The sequence below is a fragment of the Protopterus annectens genome, chromosome 11.part0 (assembly GCF_019279795.1).
Source record: "Protopterus annectens isolate FY-2018-M chromosome 11.part0, PAN1.0, whole genome shotgun sequence".
NCBI classification, from domain to species: domain Eukaryota; kingdom Metazoa; phylum Chordata; order Ceratodontiformes; family Protopteridae; genus Protopterus; species Protopterus annectens.
The window spans coordinates 384,750,754-384,770,228 of record NC_056745.1 but is presented as its reverse complement, the minus strand read 5'-3'; the positions used below and the strand labels follow the sequence as shown (position 1 = coordinate 384,770,228).

The window sequence follows — 19,475 nt, the reverse complement described above, 5'->3', positions numbered from 1 at the left end:
GGCACTGAACATTTGGCAAAAGTAAAATTTCTTCAAGATGCCTGTTCTGCATAGATATTCCACTCAGTTTTCTCTGATAACATAGTTTGTTCAGACATGTCTATTAACAGCAGAATATAAATATATTATATAGTATATCTCACAGACACAAGTGAGATACTGAAGAAGACATGCTCCATAACTGGTAAAAGATCTCCTTTTAAAAGAGATTTCAAAGACCTAACTAGGAGGCAGTAAAACATCCAACTTAGATATGTCTGAGCAAACTCCATTACCAGAGACAACTAAGTGAAATTCATGGCAAACATGCATGTTAAAATAGCATGTATAATACAATATGATTATTTATTTATTTGCATTTGTTGACTGAGATAGTCCTTCTGGGCTGATGCCCATTTTCCAGGGAAACTAAGGGAGAAAAACTTCAGATTATAGCTAACAAAAACAAGAAGACTGAAGCTACATATACAATATGCAAGAAATTCAGCTAAGTAACAGCATTTATATACATTTTACATTATAAATGGATATTCAAGTTGTATTAACATTTATATACTTAAAAAGTGTCTGGTAAAGATAAAATGTCTGAGTATATATTGATGGAGAACAGTGTAAAAATATGAGAGACTGAAACAGTGTAGCAGTACTTGTAGTTAGGTACAGAAATTATTATTAGTCCACAGCAATTCCTATAGTGTAAGATCTTCCTTTAAACAGCTCCAGTCTGTAAGTGTCCTACAAAATGCCATGCCACTTTGTTAAGTTTCACTGGAACAAAAGGTTCCAAAACACATGCAGGAGTCGTTAGTATAGGTGTACCGGTAAGTGCACAGTTATGACAGTGTGTTCATTTTTCCAAGGAAATTAAAAATCACCTCAGATTGTAACACAGTGGAAATCACCCAGTTATGAGCTGAAGGACTCCTTGCATTTGAAAGAGAAAGTAGAGTAACTTTAGAGCCAGTCTGCTCTAAGAAGAAGCAAAAAAATGGACTGAGAACTGAATTCCATTAAAACAGTAATATCCAAGTCAAAAATTACATTGAATAAACAAATATAGTGTTACAACAGCCCCACGCAATCACATATAATCTATAAAAAAAAGTGACACAGCTTACTCAACATGACAATTCATGCCTGTTAAATGATGACACAAGTGCAAGAGTATAAATTATAATAAATTATTAGTCATACATTGTTCATAATTCTGTCTGCAAGGTGACATACAACTAATCCTAGATAGCAGCAATATTTCTGATAGAGCACTTAAAGATAAGAATAGCTTTGCAAACATAACCTGTGTCAACACTGATAGCAGCATGAAATAGCATTACAAAGGTCATTATTCTACCATAACTGATCAGAAAACCTTATTTATAAGTCCCCACATGCAAACACACTTACATGCAAAAGATGTTAAATGTGCATTTGAATGCATGTGTGGGATGTCACTAACAAGGTACCACTTTCTGAACACAGCAGTATAAATTAATCAGACAGTCCTTCCTTTCTTCCTGTCACATGACAGTAATCTCCCTAAAACTGGGGTGGGGCAGCAGAGCACCTCCCATACTGTAGGGAGCAATATTGCCCTTCCTACAGTGGAAAAAAACAATAACATGATAATATCAATAAAAAGCAAATATGAAAATCTGCAAGAAAAATGCTAGGGTATGCAGTGCAGCAGTGTAGTTCTGAAAAGCTGATACATCCTGAGCCCAGTACTTCAAATACAGCAGAATAATCTTCCTATCAAAGACACATGATTGATCTTCCTAACAGTTATTACTGTCTTGATACAACAGTTATCACTGTCTTCATCCTCTGCTAATCAGAACATTTGCATCAGAATGTACTTACTTTTTTTTCACTCAAATGTATCTTTTTACTTAATGTTGCCTAGAGTGGTGGCCTTATCCAAAGGGACCCCTTTCAGCCAATGTCTTTGCTCTAAAAAGTAAAATTGATTACAGACATTATAAATAAAACAATTAAGAAATGCAGAACATTTATAGTAAATAGCTGTTCACAGCTTGCTTGCTTAAAGATGTATTGTGACATAGAAGTGTAGGGATTGCTACATGTTCCATGATCGCTGATTAAATAAGCACAAACTAAGAAATATGTGAGAAGAATTAGTGCACAGTATTACAGCAGGTAAAATTCTGTTACATAGTTATAGCAGGTAAAATTCTCAGTTACATAGTTATGCACGTAGTAGAAACTGAAAAACTTTAATACAAAATATAATTCTAGTGAGAGCATAACAACTCATAATGCAGCAGTCAGCATTAAATTTGCTTAGATTTTCACCAGCATGTTGTTCTTATATCCATCAGCACTTATAACAATTTTGTTGAACTTCTCTGACATAACTGCATTTCTGGTATACTAAAATGTGGTCTTATTCAGTTAGTACTTAATTAATCATCCTCCTAACATCTAGCACTGAGCCCTGAAGTAGTCTGCTATTGATCAGTCTCTAGGTAACAGTGTTCTCATCATTCCTGATTTCTTAGGACCTATCTGTGAGCCAACTGGCAATTCAATGATTTATGTAGGGATTTAAAGTTTGTCAACAGCTCTTGAGTGGAGTATTATATTGAATGCCTTACACAGGTCTAGGTAGGTGGTTTGCACCATTTTCCTCTCATCCATTGCTTGCTGACCCTCTCAAAGAAGTCTACCAGGTTAAGTATGCGTGAGGCTAGTGTCATTAGGTTGCCAGTGTCTTTGTTGATCATTTCCATGATCATTGTTTCCATAGCTTTGCATATTGGACTAGTCAGACTAATGGGTCTGTAAATTCTGGGAATGGTTGATGGTCCACCCTTGTGAAGAGGGATAACCCTTGCCTTCCTCCATTCTAATGTTACACAACCCATTTGAAGCTGTAGTTTAAAAGTGATTTAAGTGGTCCTGATAGGTTATGCTTCAAGCTATTTAGGAGGCAACCTGGGAGACTGCTTGGGTCCATTGAGGTAGTGTTTTTGGCCTTAGCATGTGCCACTCTGACTTGCTCCCTGCTAATAGTTGTGGGATTTTGCTAGTAGGTATTTCACAGGGAGAGGCAGGAGGAAAGTGGGGGGTGAAGTTAGAGCTGAATTGGTCAACCAGCAGATTCGCTACGTCACTCTGCCCGGTGATGGTGGTACCATTTACCACCCATTCAGCTGTGCTACCTTTATGGCTTTTGACATAACTCAGAAGGCCATGTGGTTGTCTTCGGCATGAGAGGCTATCTTGATATCAAAATCAGGCTTGTTGCAATTAATTCGTTCTCTTAGTTTCCTGTTTAGTTTAATTAGTGAGCTGTTGTCATTATGAGATTTCATTTTCTGATTTTGGCCCTATCTTTTTTCCATTTGTTATATACCCTGTTAAAGTTAGGATTCTGCCAGTGTGGTTTTTTTGGGAGGGGTGTTTTGGGCATTATTTTGGTAGGCATAACAGCTTCTATGTAGAATTTATATGGTTCTACAGGGTTTCTGTGAACAATACCTCATAAGTTGCTGTGAACTTAGAGTTTGGAGGGGCACTGGAATTTGATAAACTGTCAGTTAATAGGATTTAGTTTATTTTAGAATAGTCCCTAACTGTTACAGGTTTTGTGGGGATTTTCCATGTTGATTTTTATTTTGAAGGAGAAAGTTTTGGATCCGACTTCACCAATGAGAACATGACATGGGTTTGGGGGGGTTGCTTCACTCTTCCCTATTGGTGAGTACTAGGTCCAGTATATTTAAACCTCTGGTTGGAGTGTAAACTATCTGTTCAAAAGTATCTGTGTTAATAAAGTCCAGGAAATATCGTGCCTGCAAGTTGGTGACAGTGTATGTTTCCCAGTCTATATAGAGGCTGTTGAAGTATCCCATGAATTGGGTATTTTGCTGGATTGTGAGTGCCTCTGTCAGGTCTAGGTATAAATTATGGAATTCATGGGGCATAGATGGTGACCTATTGCTTGCTAGGATATGGTACAAGACTTTAGCTATGGTGATTTGCATGTAGAAGAACTCCAGGGCATCATCCTGTTTAACCAACCTAGAGGTACACATGTTCCTGATGTAGAGCAATACACCTCCACCTTTAGTCCCTGTCTGTGTGGTTTAAATGTGTAGAAGGCACTGAAGCCTTGTACTGCTGCAGTACATTCTGTGGCTTTAAACCATGTCTTGGTAATGGCAGAGATGTCTATATTCTTCAGAGTGAGGAGAGCTTGCAGGGTATGGAATTTCTTATTAAAGCTATATATGCATATGTGTTTGGTGACTATAGTTGAAGCTTCTTAATGTTTACCTCTATTTTGTCAACATGCTTTGAAACATGTACAAATAGTTGACAGATGTGCAACATCAACAATCCCTGGGGTTGGGAAATATGCTCTTTCCCAAGGGATGGTGTAATTTCAGAGCTGGAATAAATAATTTGCAGGGGTTGTGGGTGGGCATATGTTTAATTTTGTTTTTCAGTGACATATCTTTGGAGCATGTGCAATAGCGTGCCAACTTTGGTTTTGTCAACTTTGTTGTGTTGACATTAGTGACATATTCCATGGACTTGATTAATTAAAATATATTGATGTACATATATAAATATATATATATATATATATATATATATATATATATATATATATATATATGTGTGTGTGTGTGTGTGTGAATTGCTATACATATATATACACAAACAGACACACACACACACACACACACACACACACACACACACACACACACACACACACACTCACACACACACACACACATATATATATATATATATATATATATATATATATATATATATATATATATGGGTCTACTTCTATATCTTGAAAAGCCACAATACTGAAGATCAGAAGATCAAGATGAGAGGGGTGAAAATCAAAATCACCAATCATGTAAGTATTCCCAGGGCAAGTGAATACTTGCCCAAAAAACAGTAAGAGACAACAAACCAGCTAAAACCCACCTAGGTGGGGGGGGGGGGGCTGCACCTCCCACACCCTCCCTAACTATATATACCAACTCCAGGATTCCACTACAGTGGAGAATGGAAATAATTCCCCTTGTGGACAAGTGTTCACTTGCTCTGGCAATACTTATGTGATTAGTGATTATGAGTTTCGTCCTTCTCCTCTCGATCTTCCAGTCTTCTGTATTGTGGCTTTTCAGGATATAGAAGTAGACCCATATCTATGTATATATATATATATATATATATATATATATATATATATATCTACACACACACACACACACAAACACACACACATATATATATATATATATATATAATATATATATATATATATATATATATATATAGAGAGAGAGAGAGATACAAATATAGGGTCTATATTATTTCTTCGAAAGCTTAGGTTCTTGAATGCTTAATGATCGTCACCTAAGTGTCGAAGTTTCAAAATCTTGAACGGCCATATATGGAAATTCTTTCCTCGGGAAAGAATTCGATACGCCGTCTGGAAATAAAATGAACTTTTCAACCTAAATATAGTGGGGGGACTTCATATACGAGTCCCCTGAAGCTAATGCTTCAATGGATAACTTATCTCATTCCTATCAGTTCTTGACTAGCATCAGTCTATTGCTAGTTGGTAAGTATGAAGTCAGAAAACAGTTGGCAAAACTAAAAGACTTTTCCTCCCTACCAGGGATTAATTTACCCATAAAGTTTCATAAGTTATACTCCTATGTTTTCATCTTTTCAACTGCCAAGATTAAAAGCAGAAAACTTCTAAGAGCATTGGTCCAAGTAAGTGGAATGAAGCTCTAGTATTATGCTAGCACAGATTTGGAATAACTAATTCACTAATAATTATAGGCTGATCATCGTATTCTGCCCTGTGCTAAAAGCATGGACAATTTGTTTTTAAACAGCCTGAGTCCTTCACTGACACCATTCGTTAAGTGGTAGTCAAGATGGTCATGGCAAAGAAAACTTAATCAGTGCTGCCCTTTATCCAGTAAGTGACTTAATGCACTCAGAAATCAACAAGGAAAAGTGTTGCTGCCATGTTTTTAGAAATCTGAAAGCTTATGACTTAGTCAAATGCTTTCTTATTTCTTTATAAAGCAGCCTACCTACCAAGATATGTTACTTTCTCTTTCTTTATAAAGCAATCTACCTTGGTATTTATCTATCTTTTCTAATACAGTTTAGCAGTCACCTTAATTGCAGAGGGCAGTATGTCAAATGAAATGGTTGATCAGCTGAACCTTTCTGCATAAGTAAAAGGGTAATGAAAGATCAGTCCTAAGCCCTTTGATGTTCATCATTTATGTTCATGAAATGTGGAGTCAGTAAACTAAATGGAAATAATGAATGAATTAAGTCTATTGTTCAGTGCAAATGACAGTGTTTATGTAAAGCAGCCTATGTTTGTAATTTTGCTCATTGGTAAAATGCCCAAAGAAATCTAGAATAACCCTATATATACAATTAAATCAAAGTAAATACCATTCAGTCATAAAAGATCAGAAATTCAGGCACAGAAGTCTCCATCTGTCAACACAATGTCACAGTGAGTGGCACTGCTACAGCCACTTAATATTTGAATAGTACCTACAGAAATGAGGGGTGTTCATGCTATCCAACACAAAGATGGGCAATAAACTATTAGGAATGCTCTATCTGTCAACACAATGTCACAGTGAGTGACATTGCTACAGCCACTTAATATTTGAATAGTACCTACAGAAATGAGGGATGTTCATGCTATCCAACACAAAGATGGGCAATAAACTATTGGGACATCTGCAGAGAAACATTTTTCTCTTACAATTACAAGATATAACTTGTTGTGATTCTTTGTTAATGCTCAAATGTTCAAACTTCTGTTTGGGTCAATAGTGCTTTCAATATACCATCATACTATTTTTGGAGCTAGAGTCATTTTATAATAAGGTCGTCAAAGGTGCTACAAGCTGTTCTTGGAAAGAACACCATTATGATGCCATAAGAGGGTTAGTTAGCTGGAGCTTAAGCACAATGTTCACATTTAAAGTGTTACATACTGCTTACTTAATCCATCATTTTCCTAACACTGATTCTGTATGAACTACTTGAGAACCTAGGGTCTTCTTATGTTTTTTTCTTAAACTCCTTAATAAGTTACATTACATTCATCAATAAACATAATTGAAAACTTTTAATTTCTTTATCTGTTTTTTTGTTCATTGTTAACAGTATGTATTTGCTTCAGCTACAGTGTAGTTGCATTGCATTTTGCCATTTAAGTGGACTAACTGTTGATATTAAACCCGCGTTTCTTTCTTATGCAGAAACTGTGTTTTATGTTATTTCAGGACTCATGTTTGCATTAAGATAGTTCCAGGTCAGAAGATACAGAACTAAGTGTCTAATAGTTTTCCTCCCACCCAGTTCTAGTTGTTGTCTTAAACACAGTTAATCTGTTGTTGTCTACCCTTTAAGATAATTTGATAATATAAGTCCCTATCTCTCTTTGTTTACTGGCTGTTGTCAATAAGCATCATTTTGCAAAGTCTGCCCCCTTAAGCTATTCACCAGGTTAATTGACCATTTATATAACTGCTTAATATTGAGTGTAATGGTAGGGCTTGCTCTTATTTCACTGCTAAGTTAGTGAGTATTTAGTATAATTATTTTATTTGTTACTTCAGGTGGTAGAAGAAGGTTTCCAGGCTGGTTGTGGATGTTACTTGATACAGAGGCTAAATTCCAGTGACTTGTTATTGGTTGGTGTGATCTTCTGAGCTTTTTTTTGTTGTTGTTGCTTATGTTTTGGTATAAATGTGATTTAAGGTCCACTTCCCATCATGCAGTAGCGCAGCTGACTGCACCGTATAGACTCAGGCATTAAGTTTATCCATATAGCCTACTTTCAAATTTATGATGTTAATGTACTTTAGATACTTAGCAGTTGTGCAAAGATGCTCTGTTTTGCAGTAGGCTGCCCATTGCTCTGGTAGTAGACTTAGAGTGTTTTAGAAATGTAGTACCAACACATTACATATACACACTCCCCCCCCAAAAAAAACAGTGGTGTTACACTGGAGGAAGAAACCATGTTGTATAGGTGATAAGAGATTATTGACAAGTAAATATTAGAGAATTTCAGTGTGGATGCAACACTCCAGGATTTTTGATTGAGAAGGAATCATAGCTCTAGGTTGGTAGTTATCTGGTTTAGGGTAGTTTCCTTTCTTATACATTGCTAGGATATGTGTTTGTTTCAATATTCTGGGGACATATGACATGGTACTGGCTCTGTTCATGAAGGTGGAGAGTGGAAACGTACTGTTTGTGGAATTTGTGCATTTTAGATGAAGTTTGATGAGTCCCAAAGTCATCTGATGAGCTGAAAAGATTATCATTTGTCGACATTAGTATTTTCTGATTCCCTCATTAACTTATTAGGTCTGGAGTGTGAGGGAGTAAATATGGTCATGGCAAACTGATATGCAGCCATAGGTAAGGGAGAGAGATTAAGCTGCACCTTGAGGAGAAATGCAGAGTCCCTATGAGAAGAAATTCATTATAATTAGGAAATGGTTTTGCCCTATCTTTTTTCGACATGGATAAAGTGCTTTTTCTCCCTCTGAACAGAGAGGAAGCTATGTATTTTTTTCTGCTGTTTAACAAACGTAGGTTTGTGCAGTATAGACTGAATCATACTGTAAAGTACATTCTATATTTAGGAGTTCAGAAAGGTAATAGGTACTTAGTTTCAATGCTTCATTGTATAACTCTTGAGATGCAGTGTCATCTCTGCTGTGTTGTGCAGCATTTGCAATCCTCATGTGGGAAAGGTCAATGACAGGTCATATGAGGCATATCAGAGTTACACAGAATAAACCTCAATTGCTAAATAAAATTGTGCTTTTGACCCCTGATGTGGATTACATTGTGACTCTCCAAAAGCAAGTGTTTGTTTTATACACAACATAATACTGCACAAACACTGAATAGAAGATCCTAGAATGACATGATAAGCTGTGAAATAGAAACAAACATTGAACATGACTTGAAAAAAATAATTTTTAATTTCTTAAATATTACAAATGCAGTTACTCTGACTGACATGTGAAGTTTAATGCAATTTTTGATTATTCATTATGGAGTGAGATCTGTCATAGCCATTTAGGTAGTACAAATAAAAGTTTCACAACTCATACTTGGTATGATTCAAAATAAGGTACCAGCAAGAGTTCAGTGGAGGGGAAAGTTAACACCATGGTAAGAAGAGGTCGGAGTAATAGGACATATGTAGTCTTTGGGACAGATATGTAGGGTTGACCGTGTTTATGGAATGGGGATTGATGGATTCTTACTTTGTATTTTTTTTCTGGCATTTATTTATAACTTAGCATTTTGCAAGGTATAAGAGTCCCAGACTTTTTATTACTAACATATAATAACTTCAAAACTTCAAAATAACTTCGAAAAACTTCTATGCCTATCATTTTTCAAATCCCCCCTTCCTATACCTCTCTACTTTGCACTCCCTTACCCTATAATCTTCCTCACTTCACACTATTTCACCTATTCACACCTACACCACTGTCTTTCTCTATTTCTTTATGCACTTCTGACCTGCACACATAAACTTTTCACACTTGACCTCACACCCACTCTAACTCTCTCTCTGCACCTACGCACTTGCCTTTCACACTAGCTCTCCCCCCACACACTTTAACACTACACCTTGACTATATTTCGTAGGGCCAACTCTCTTAATTATGTCTTCTGTCTCCTATTTCTCTTTTGGTTCCTAATTCCTCACCTGTTTCACTAAACCTAATCTCTCCAGGCAACATTCTACCTACCACCATCTACATCCTAAATGTCTCTATGCCAAAACTTATACCTGCCTGTAATACTCTCATTATTCAATTCATTTTTTACACTAAACCTTTAAACTCTAGTATAAGCTGCATCTATAATTAATTTGTTTCTATGAAAGCTACTTCTACTATCCCTGAGAATTGTGTATTTTTTAGTGAATTGTGCATGGATTTTGTTTTACTCTGATTCTTTTGCAGAGCAAGAAAAAATGAAATACCTTTTGTAAACCTGTAAACATGCAAATTATGTATGTATTTGTGAATTGTTTATGCATTTAGTTTTACTTTGATTTTTATGTAAAATAATGAAATACTTCTTATAAACTTACGTTGAGCTTTTCTCCCTAGACCTTCCTTAAAAAGGATTATACCCAGTCAGACTTTCCTGAGAATAAAAATAAATAAATAAATATATTTTGGAATCTTGCATCTTTTATATTGTGATAAGTTGTTCAACCTATTAGCAACTGTTTTTGCAAGTCATCTATTCTTAAGTAAGTGTCAGTGAATATTTTTTATTCACTTTAACTAAAAAATCTCATCCAAATTACTTGCTGTTGTTAAAGAGCAATAACATGACAACAACAGCCCTAATCATGTGACTCACCTCTAACTTACTCCTGACAAGTCAGTACTTGTGTGCTTCTAAGCTTACACAACATAGCCACTGATTTTAGTGCTTTCATTTTGACAGGTTAGTCATGTTCTATGCTTCTTGATTTTTGTGTATCCATATTTGTGAAGGCAGTCCTTGAAATGATTTGCTCTAGACTAATCTCTCTGGAAATGTGTACAGTTTGCCATTACTTAATTGCATTTAACAGGTAATAATAGCTATTTCACCATCTACTCTAAAGAAAACATTCAAATTAGTCCAACCACACACACTAAACTGCTAGGTGTAGAAATATAGCAATAACCCACGCCTGGGTGTGGGTAATGCTAAATTTACCCACGGTTGGCGTGGTTTGGTCCAGAGGGCGAAGCCCGACGGACCAAACAAAGCCAACCGTGGGTAAATTTAGCATTACCCACACCCAGAAGTGGGTTATTGCTATTATACCATGACATTATTTAAGAAAAGAAACTATTACTTTTCTTAAATAATGGCATAGTATAATGCCTGTTTACTGCCCTTCCGCAGATGTCTGGCATCCGCGGCAGTTCTGATGTACTGCGCGCCTGCGCAGTACATCAGAGTTGGCAAAGCAACGGAGAAGCAAGATCTCCGTTGCTTATGTCTCGCTATGTTAAATGAGTTTAACATAGCGAGACAGTTTAAAATAAGCAACGGACATCTCCGTTGCTTATTTTAAACTGTCTCGCTATGTTAAACTCATTTAACATAGCGAGACACCAAAAAAAGCAACGGAGATCTTCTTTCTCCGCTGTTTTTAAACACTGTCTCGCTATGTTAAATGGGTTTAACATAGCGAGACAGCTTTAAAATAAGCAACGGACATCTCTGTTGCTTATTTTAAAACTGTCTCGCTATGTTAAACTCATTTAACATAGCGAGACACCAAAAAAAAGCAACGGAGGTCTCGCTTTCTCTGTTGCTTTTAAACATCTCGCTATGTTAAATGGGTTAAACAGGGCGAGACAGCTTTAAAATAAGCAACGGAGATCTCCGTTGCTTATTTTAAAGCTGTCTCGCTATGTTAAACCCATTTAACATAGCGAGACAGTGTTTTAAAAAAACGAGTTATACTAATGGAAAAAAGTCCGGGCGACCGGACCTTTTTCCATTAGTATAACTCGATTTACAACGGGCACGCTGGCCAATCAGCATGCACGTTTTGGGGGGATCATGGTATAATACACAATAACCTGAGGTTTGACATCCACATAGCACAAACCATCAAGAAAGTTAATAAAAAAGCTTGAACTCCTCTACAAGAACAAACCATTTATGACTAAACACACCAAAGCAACCATCACAAGGACTCATCTTCTATCCACCCTCATCTACGCCTCTCCCATTTTGACTAATCTCTGTCAAACCGATCTAAATAAAATGGAATCTTGCTATAACAAGATTGCCAAATTTACTACTAAGCCTCCTATAGGTCTTACCACTGTCTATCCCTTAAGCAGCTCAACTGGCTTGAGTTCCCTGATATACTTCTACTCAATCAACTCTCCATAATAGACAAACTGTACTACCTTCCTGAGAAAACCCCAGCACGTCAGCATCTAATTCAGCCCCATATTCCCTATAGAGCCTTAAGATCTAGTAACCAGAACCTCATAAATGTTATCTAACATAAAAATCATGCCAGTAAATCCCTCTTTGCCAGCACCATTGCTAAAACCTGGAACACACTACCAAGCCAAATAACTTCCACCACCTCCTTTATTCATTTCAAAAAACTCCTGAAAACCTACTATTTAAGTGACTGGCTATGTTCATGCCACTCACCAGGCTAACCCAAACCAAGAGAATTTTTCTGTGTACATAGATTCATAGGTTCATAGGTAGGTACTAGGCTATCTGCCCGAAGGCATTTATAAGCCTAGCCGGAATGTGTTGGCTTTCACTGCCCCCTTAGATTAGTTCCCTGTGCCTCTGTCCATCAGAGCCATTGAAGTGATCTCTGGAGTAAACTTTCTCTTTCCCATCCACTCATCAAGGTTTCTCTTGAAGAGGGTTAGTGAGGAGCTCTGCCTAATGTAGATTGGAATTGTGTTCCAGAGCATGGGAAGTCTCTGGGACAGGAATCTATCCCCCCAGCATGTCCTATTTATTGTTGTGGTGAGATTTAGATCCCTGGAGCATGTGGCTCGAGGGGATATGGTTTTCTTTAGATGGAGCATGTCCATCAATTCTGGGTTGGACATGACCTTGTATGTCAGGCAGAGATCACCTCTGAGTAGGCGGTATGCAACTGAGTACAGCTGGAGTTTCTTCAGTTGAGCTGCATAGGGCATCTGCCTGAGGCCAGTGATCCTCTTGGTGAGGTACTTCTGTGGTCTTTCCAGTTGTTGCAGGTGTCTTGTAAGGTACATCCCAAATGGGGCATGTACTCTATGATGGGTCTGAAGAGTGATGCATAGAGGGGCCCAATGACCTCTTTTGATCTGGATGCAAACCCTTTTGTGATTAGGTGGGCCACATAGAAGGATTTTCTAATCACTTTGGCAATGTGATTATCAAAAAAGAGGTTACTATCTACATGGGTCCCCATATCCCTAATTACATCTTCTGTATTTAGGGGACTACCACCTATGTGGTAGTTTGTGGGTACTTTGTTTTTTTCAAAGGGGATGACTATGCACTTTTTGGCATTTAGCTTGAGGCCATGGTTTTGACACCAGGTATCTGTCTCAGTGAGACTCTTTTGGAGGACGTCTGTGTCAGCTGGAGAGTCAATTATAGCCCCTAGTTTACAGTCGTCTGCAAACTTGGTCAGCCATAGTCCTCCTGTGCTTGCCTGTACCTCTGAGAAGTATATGCCGAACAGGAGGCGTCCTAGGACTGAGCCCTGGGGAATGCCACTTGTAACCGGTTTAGAGTCAGACCTAGCTCCCACAACTTTTACCATGTGAGTTCTGTCCATGATCCAGTTGGCAACCCATCTTGTGATGTAGGGGTTTATGTTCAGGCTGGTGAGCTTGTCTATAATAAGTAAAATAAAACTCGCTGGATACACACGGCACATAACTCTTTATTAGTATTGAAGCACTGATGCTCCAACTTATCTAGTATTTTTTATATATTTTTTTTATATCTTTTATATAGCTTTTAATATTGTACCCAGAAGTTTTAGAAATGCATCTTACATTTTATACAGTCTTTATATGTGTTCTTTATATGTGTTTTTTATATATATTTATATGTATATATGTATATTTTTATACCATAAGCATTGTTATCTGGTTTACTGATTTTTAACATGGAACTGATTGGTTGAGACCGTGATGCATCACTATTTAAATGAATTTTTAATTTTCATAATATGTCTGATGAAGCAGAGAGGACTCTGCAAAAGCGCTCACATCTTTTTCTAATAAAGAGTTACGTGCTGTGTGTATCCAGTGAGTTTTATTTTACTTATTGTTTCTACTTTATTATCGCTGGTTACTTAATCCAGAGTTGAGGACTTTATTCCTGTATCCTGGAGCTTGTCTATAATACCTGAGTGGGAATGGTGTTGAAGGCCTTTGCAAGGTCTAGGTAGGCTGTGTGGACCACCTTTCCCTCATCTATAGCCTTGGTAACTGTCTCAAAGAAGTCCACCAGGTTTAGGAGGCATGATCTGCCATTAACAAAGCCGAACTTGGTAGGGTCCAGTGTTTGAAGGTTTCCAATGTCTCTGTTTATGAGATCCATGATGATGCACTCCATAGCTTTGTAGACCAAGCTAGTCAGGCTTATAGGGTGATAGTTCCTGGGGTACATTGTGGCTGCACCTGTGTGGAATGGAATAACCGTTGCTGTGCACCACTCTGTGGGCATGTAGCCTGTGGAGAGGCTGAGTTTAAACAGTGTGTTTAGGTGAGGGGTTAGTTCATCTTTGAGCCCGTGTAGGACACAGAATGGGATACCGTCAGGTCCCATTGATGCTGTGTTTTTGGCTTTGGAGAGGGCTGTTTTAACCTGAGTGCCTGTGATTTCAGGAGCACTACATTCTTCTGTTATAGTTATGTGCCCTTTTGGAGGTGAGGTGGGGGTGAAGTTTGCACTGAACCTGTCTGCCAGGATGTTGGCTATATCGGTTGGTTCAGTGTATTTTGTGCCATTCTGCACTAATTCCAAGCAGATCTGAGAATTGCCACTTAGATTCTTGACATAGCTAAAGAATGCCTTGTGGTTATCTTTGGAATCCATGGCAATTTTTCTTTCGAAGCTACCCTTGGATGATTTTATGAGGGAATGTAGTTTCTTGCTGATACTGATCAGGGATGTCTTCCCTTCTTGGGATATTACTCTTTTCTGTACTAGTTTTCTCCTTCTATTGTATAGCTTGTTTATAGCAGGGGTCCACCAGACTGGTTTCCTTTGCTTGGATGAGTGAGTCTTGGTTTTGTTTGGGATAGCATGATCCATGCATTCTTGTAGGTGCCCGTAGAGTGCATTAGTAAAGGATTTTACAACTTGGACAGCATTATCCTTTAGCATGGGGGCTTTGAAACTTCCCACCTCTGTCTTAAGTAACGTGAAGTTTGCTTTTGAAAAATTTTTCACAGTGGTTTCTTTGATCGGGGGTGGTGGCAGAATGTGGATATCCAGAGTGATTAGTTTATGTTCAGATCTAACCAGTGAGGGGTTGACCTCCGGTGTGGAACACCGGTCGCCCATGTTTGTGATGACCAGGTCCAATATGGTGTCACCTCTGGTGGGGGTGTTGACCAGTTGCTCCATGGCATTTGAGTTTATAAATTCTAGGAAATGTTGGCAAGGGAGTTTGTACTTGAGTAGTTCTCCCAGTTAATGTTTGGGTAATTGAAATCACCCAATATCAGGGTGTTTGGTAGGACCTTTATGTTTCCCAGTGTTTCCAAGAATGTGAAGTGGGGGTCCTGGGACATGGTGAGTGATCTGTAGCAAGCTATGATTTGAATAGCAGTTTTGCCCATTGTTAGCTGCACGTGGATGATCTCTGAAGCATCGCATTGAGCCACTAACCTGGAGGTGTGGGTATCCTTGATGAATATGGATACTCCCCCGCCTTTTGTATTTTGGTCTGGGTTTTGTGGCCAAAATGTATGGTATGAGTTGTAGCCTGGTAGTACTGGGGTGCTTTCTGGAGCCTTAAACCAGGTTTATGTTACTGTACATATATCGATTTTCTCCAGACTGAGGAGTACCTCAAGTGTGTGCATTTTGAGGTTTAGACTTCTGGCACTGAATAGCATTAACCTCAGTTTTTTGTTACTTGTGCTTTTTACGGTGGTGGGTTTGTCTTTTGAGCCTTGCCTAAAAAAGGCACTATGGGGGTGGCAAGAGCCTTGGCCAGTATTTGAAAGCCTAAGGGTAACAGGTGCAAGCCGTCTCTAGCAAAGCAGCGTGGCTTGTCGAGCATGTCATCTCAGGCTGACAGACACTAGATCCCCTTTGAATGACACCAGAAGCTTAGCCAGTTGTTGAAATAGATAATTTTTTCTCTATACCGTGGTATCATTCTTGGTGAGGGCAGGATGCTACTCAGGGTCAGGGTCATACCGGCCTGGGCTACGTGATCAGAGAGCTCCTCCATGTCTCTTTTCATGTAGTCCAGGGAGGTACTACTCAGGTCATTCGCACCAACATGGACAATGACAGAGTCATATTTGTACCTGTTCTGGAGTGACCTGAGTGCTTGTGTTACGTGGCGGATCCTGGCACCCGACAGGCAGCTAATAGTAACCTTCTCCTTGTTCAGCCGAGTGAGTAGGACGTCAGTGTGCCTGACTATAGAGTCACCTATTACTAGTGTGTTAGGTATGTTATTTTGCCTTAAGGGCTGTGATTGTGTGGCACACTGGTTTTGTGAAGTATGTGTTTCATGGTTTGCATTGGGGAGGGGTGGAGGTTGCTTGGATGTCTGCTTTGAAGGTCTCTGTTGCTTCTGCAGATTTTTATTTAGAGCCTCCGATTATGATTTTCCCCGGGATTCATGAACCTTGCGCCAGGCGCCAGCATAGCGTCGGCGTTATAATGCCAAATATGGCTGCTTAGCGATTCAGGTATGAATGAATTCCACGTGCACTACCGGCGTGCGCCAGACCGTCCCCGCCCCCGGCGTAGGTATGCAAAACACACTGTGTGCGGTATTGCACCATGCAAATGAGGGCAAATAGCGATCCACGAAGTGGCGCAGGCGTAGCGTAAGGGCACGGCAATGTAAACCAAAAAAAACGGTTTACATTTACCCAAACATACCGGAGGAGTAACGGAAGGCTGTCAAAGTCAGGTATCATATAGGTGCAATATGCCAATGTGGAAAGGCACCGAGAATGTCCAAAGAAAATATGCACAAAATGTAAAAATGACATAAATGGCACGTACGTAGAAAGAACAGCAGTCCCTCGGGATATGTGCACAGAAGTTGTAAAGCAATGAAATAATATGACAATGTCCGAAAAGAGCATTAGAACACAAATCAGCTGCACAGCCACCACACACCATAGTATGTATGTAAAGCTGCAACCCCAGCGCAATGGTTGTCAAGGAGTGGTGGCGGTGTCCGCCGTAACCAGGTATTAGTAGTCAATTCCATGCAAATGAGGCAGATAATAGTGAATCGCAAAAACAGCGCCAGCGTAAGGATGGAGCAAACGGCGTAGCGGTACTACACCGAGGAGTGGCCTACACGAGATACATGTCAACCACAGAGGTGTGTGCCACTGTAGGAGGAAGGATATTGGAGGACAGCAAATCTGGGCTGTACAATGCACATCACAGCATCAGGACTGGCGTGTTAGGAAATAGATGCGCTGACAGTACAGAATGCGCATACAAATGCATGTGCACGAGGATGACTACGTTCCCGAAACCAGTCATGTGACGGCCTCACCGGCAACAACCAGGGATATAGGAAGGTAATGCGGAGAATACGAGGAAATGCGGAAGCAGTGTAAATGTATCCGTAACGAGCAATTAACACCAATCAATGCAGGAAGGGCAAACGCCGGCAGCTGATAAGTCTGCATGCAGACTCCTGCAGAACGGGAAAGGGGAGGCATATGAGAGCAAAGATAATAGGGGATGTAGTAGAAATGCAAAGAGCAAAGAACCGAAATAGCACAGCCAAGTACAGAGGTAGCATAACTGCGGCTGCAGATAAAATGCATCATATGCCATGTGCCTGCAGGATGCAGTAATGTAAGATGCCAGGCGAAGGCAATGCAGGCAACTGTAATGTAACACTACAGGCAGTACCGTTGCAGCTGCAAGCGTAAAACCATGGAAATAATCCATGGATAGGGCCGCACAGACACACCCAATGACTTCACTGGGTATACAGCACAACAGTAATAAATGTGAATGCGCACAACACACAGCGCGATTTCCCAAACGCCGCACCGTAGGGTGTAAACAGACGGGGAACTTTTAATATGTATATGCTGGGTGCCGCCGTGGCCGTGATGCATAGGTATGTGGCAGAGACAGACGGAGTTGCGGAGGGTGGTGCCGACAACTACCGTAGGCCTCACAGGAGAAGGAGAGTGTTCAGACCAAGGGTGACCTACCAGGGGCTGCGAGACCTGGAGATAGTAGAGCGCTACAGGGTGGACAGGGACACGTTACAGCAAATAGTGAAGCTGTGCCGGCCGCCTGAGAACAAGAGACAACAGAGGGGAGCCCATCCCAGTGGACACAAAGGTATGTGTGAGCTTGCGAATACTGGCTACAGGTACCTTTCAAAGGCCCACCGGGGACATAATGGGCATCTCACAGGCATCAGCATCCAGGGTACTACACCAGTTCCTGGATGCCATGTTACCACATGCCCATGAGCACATAAAGTTCCCCACATCTCAGGAGGAGTTGGCTAGCAATATGCGCCGCTTCCACCGTGTGGCACAATACCAGAAGGTCCTGGGTGCGATAGACTGTACGCACATAGAAATCAAGTCACCACGTGGGGAGCAGGGTAGACGCTACATAAACCGCAAGGGATACCCTCCATCAATTGCCAGGTCGTGTGCAATGCGCAGGGCATTATCATGGATGTGTGTGCTGGCAGCCCTGGAAGCTACCACGACTCCCATATCTGGCATGCCTCACAGCTGTATCAGGTATTCGCCAGTGGGGACATCACACAAGGTCACCTTGTGGGGATGCTGGCTACGCACTGGAGCCGTGGTTGATGACACCCATCAGAAATGCACACACACACATGCAAGAACGCCATAATGAGGCACACGCACAAACGAGAATAATCATAGAGCGTGTGTTCGGGATCTTGAAATCACGGTTCAGGTGCTTGGATACATCCGGTGGAGCCTTGCAGTACTCTCCAGGCACAAGTGCCCACATATTCATAGTATGTTGTATGCTACACAATATGATTCTGCGGAAACAGCTGCTGCAGGGACATAATGCCGGAGGGCCACCAAGCCCGCCACAACTGCCAGGGCAAGCACAGGCACAGGGCGGCGGCGCCACGGACACACTGAGCCAGCCCCAGTAGGTAGACAGAGGCGCACCCAATATGCCTACGCCTGGCAAAGAGGGAACACATAGCACATACTTTGACAGTGTAGGCCCCATGGACTGACACCTCCTGACCTGCACACACAGTAAAATGGACGCCACACAAACATGTCCGCCCGTAATGTGTACCGTATGTGCGGACGTATGTGTGACTCCAACAAAGGCACCGCCAAACACTGCACACCCAATAGCCAGCAGAGCATGGAACGCCAACACCTCAACGCCGCGCCGTTCAACAGCACACGGCGTAGCCATATGCTGCCACTATCGCCGCAAGTCGACCACACATGTACGCATGTGCATACACAGATACGGAAATACATATCAGTACACATGTAGAAATATATGTACGCATACACAGATAGAAAGTACAACAGGGTAATATGGAACCCAGGGATGCAAGTTCACAGATAAGTAAGACCCAATCACCACATATTAAACATAGTGACCGACAACCCGATCATCCTGGAGGGTGGGCAGGT

At 40.3% G+C, this 19,475-nt stretch overlaps 1 protein-coding gene across 1 annotated transcript in view; it reads left to right on the top strand.

The window, feature by feature from the left end:
- Window positions 1–19,475, top strand: part of LOC122815404 (protein tyrosine phosphatase domain-containing protein 1-like) — a 728,693-nt gene that overhangs the window by 77,390 nt on the left and 631,828 nt on the right. The gene's annotated exons all lie outside the window — the stretch shown is intronic.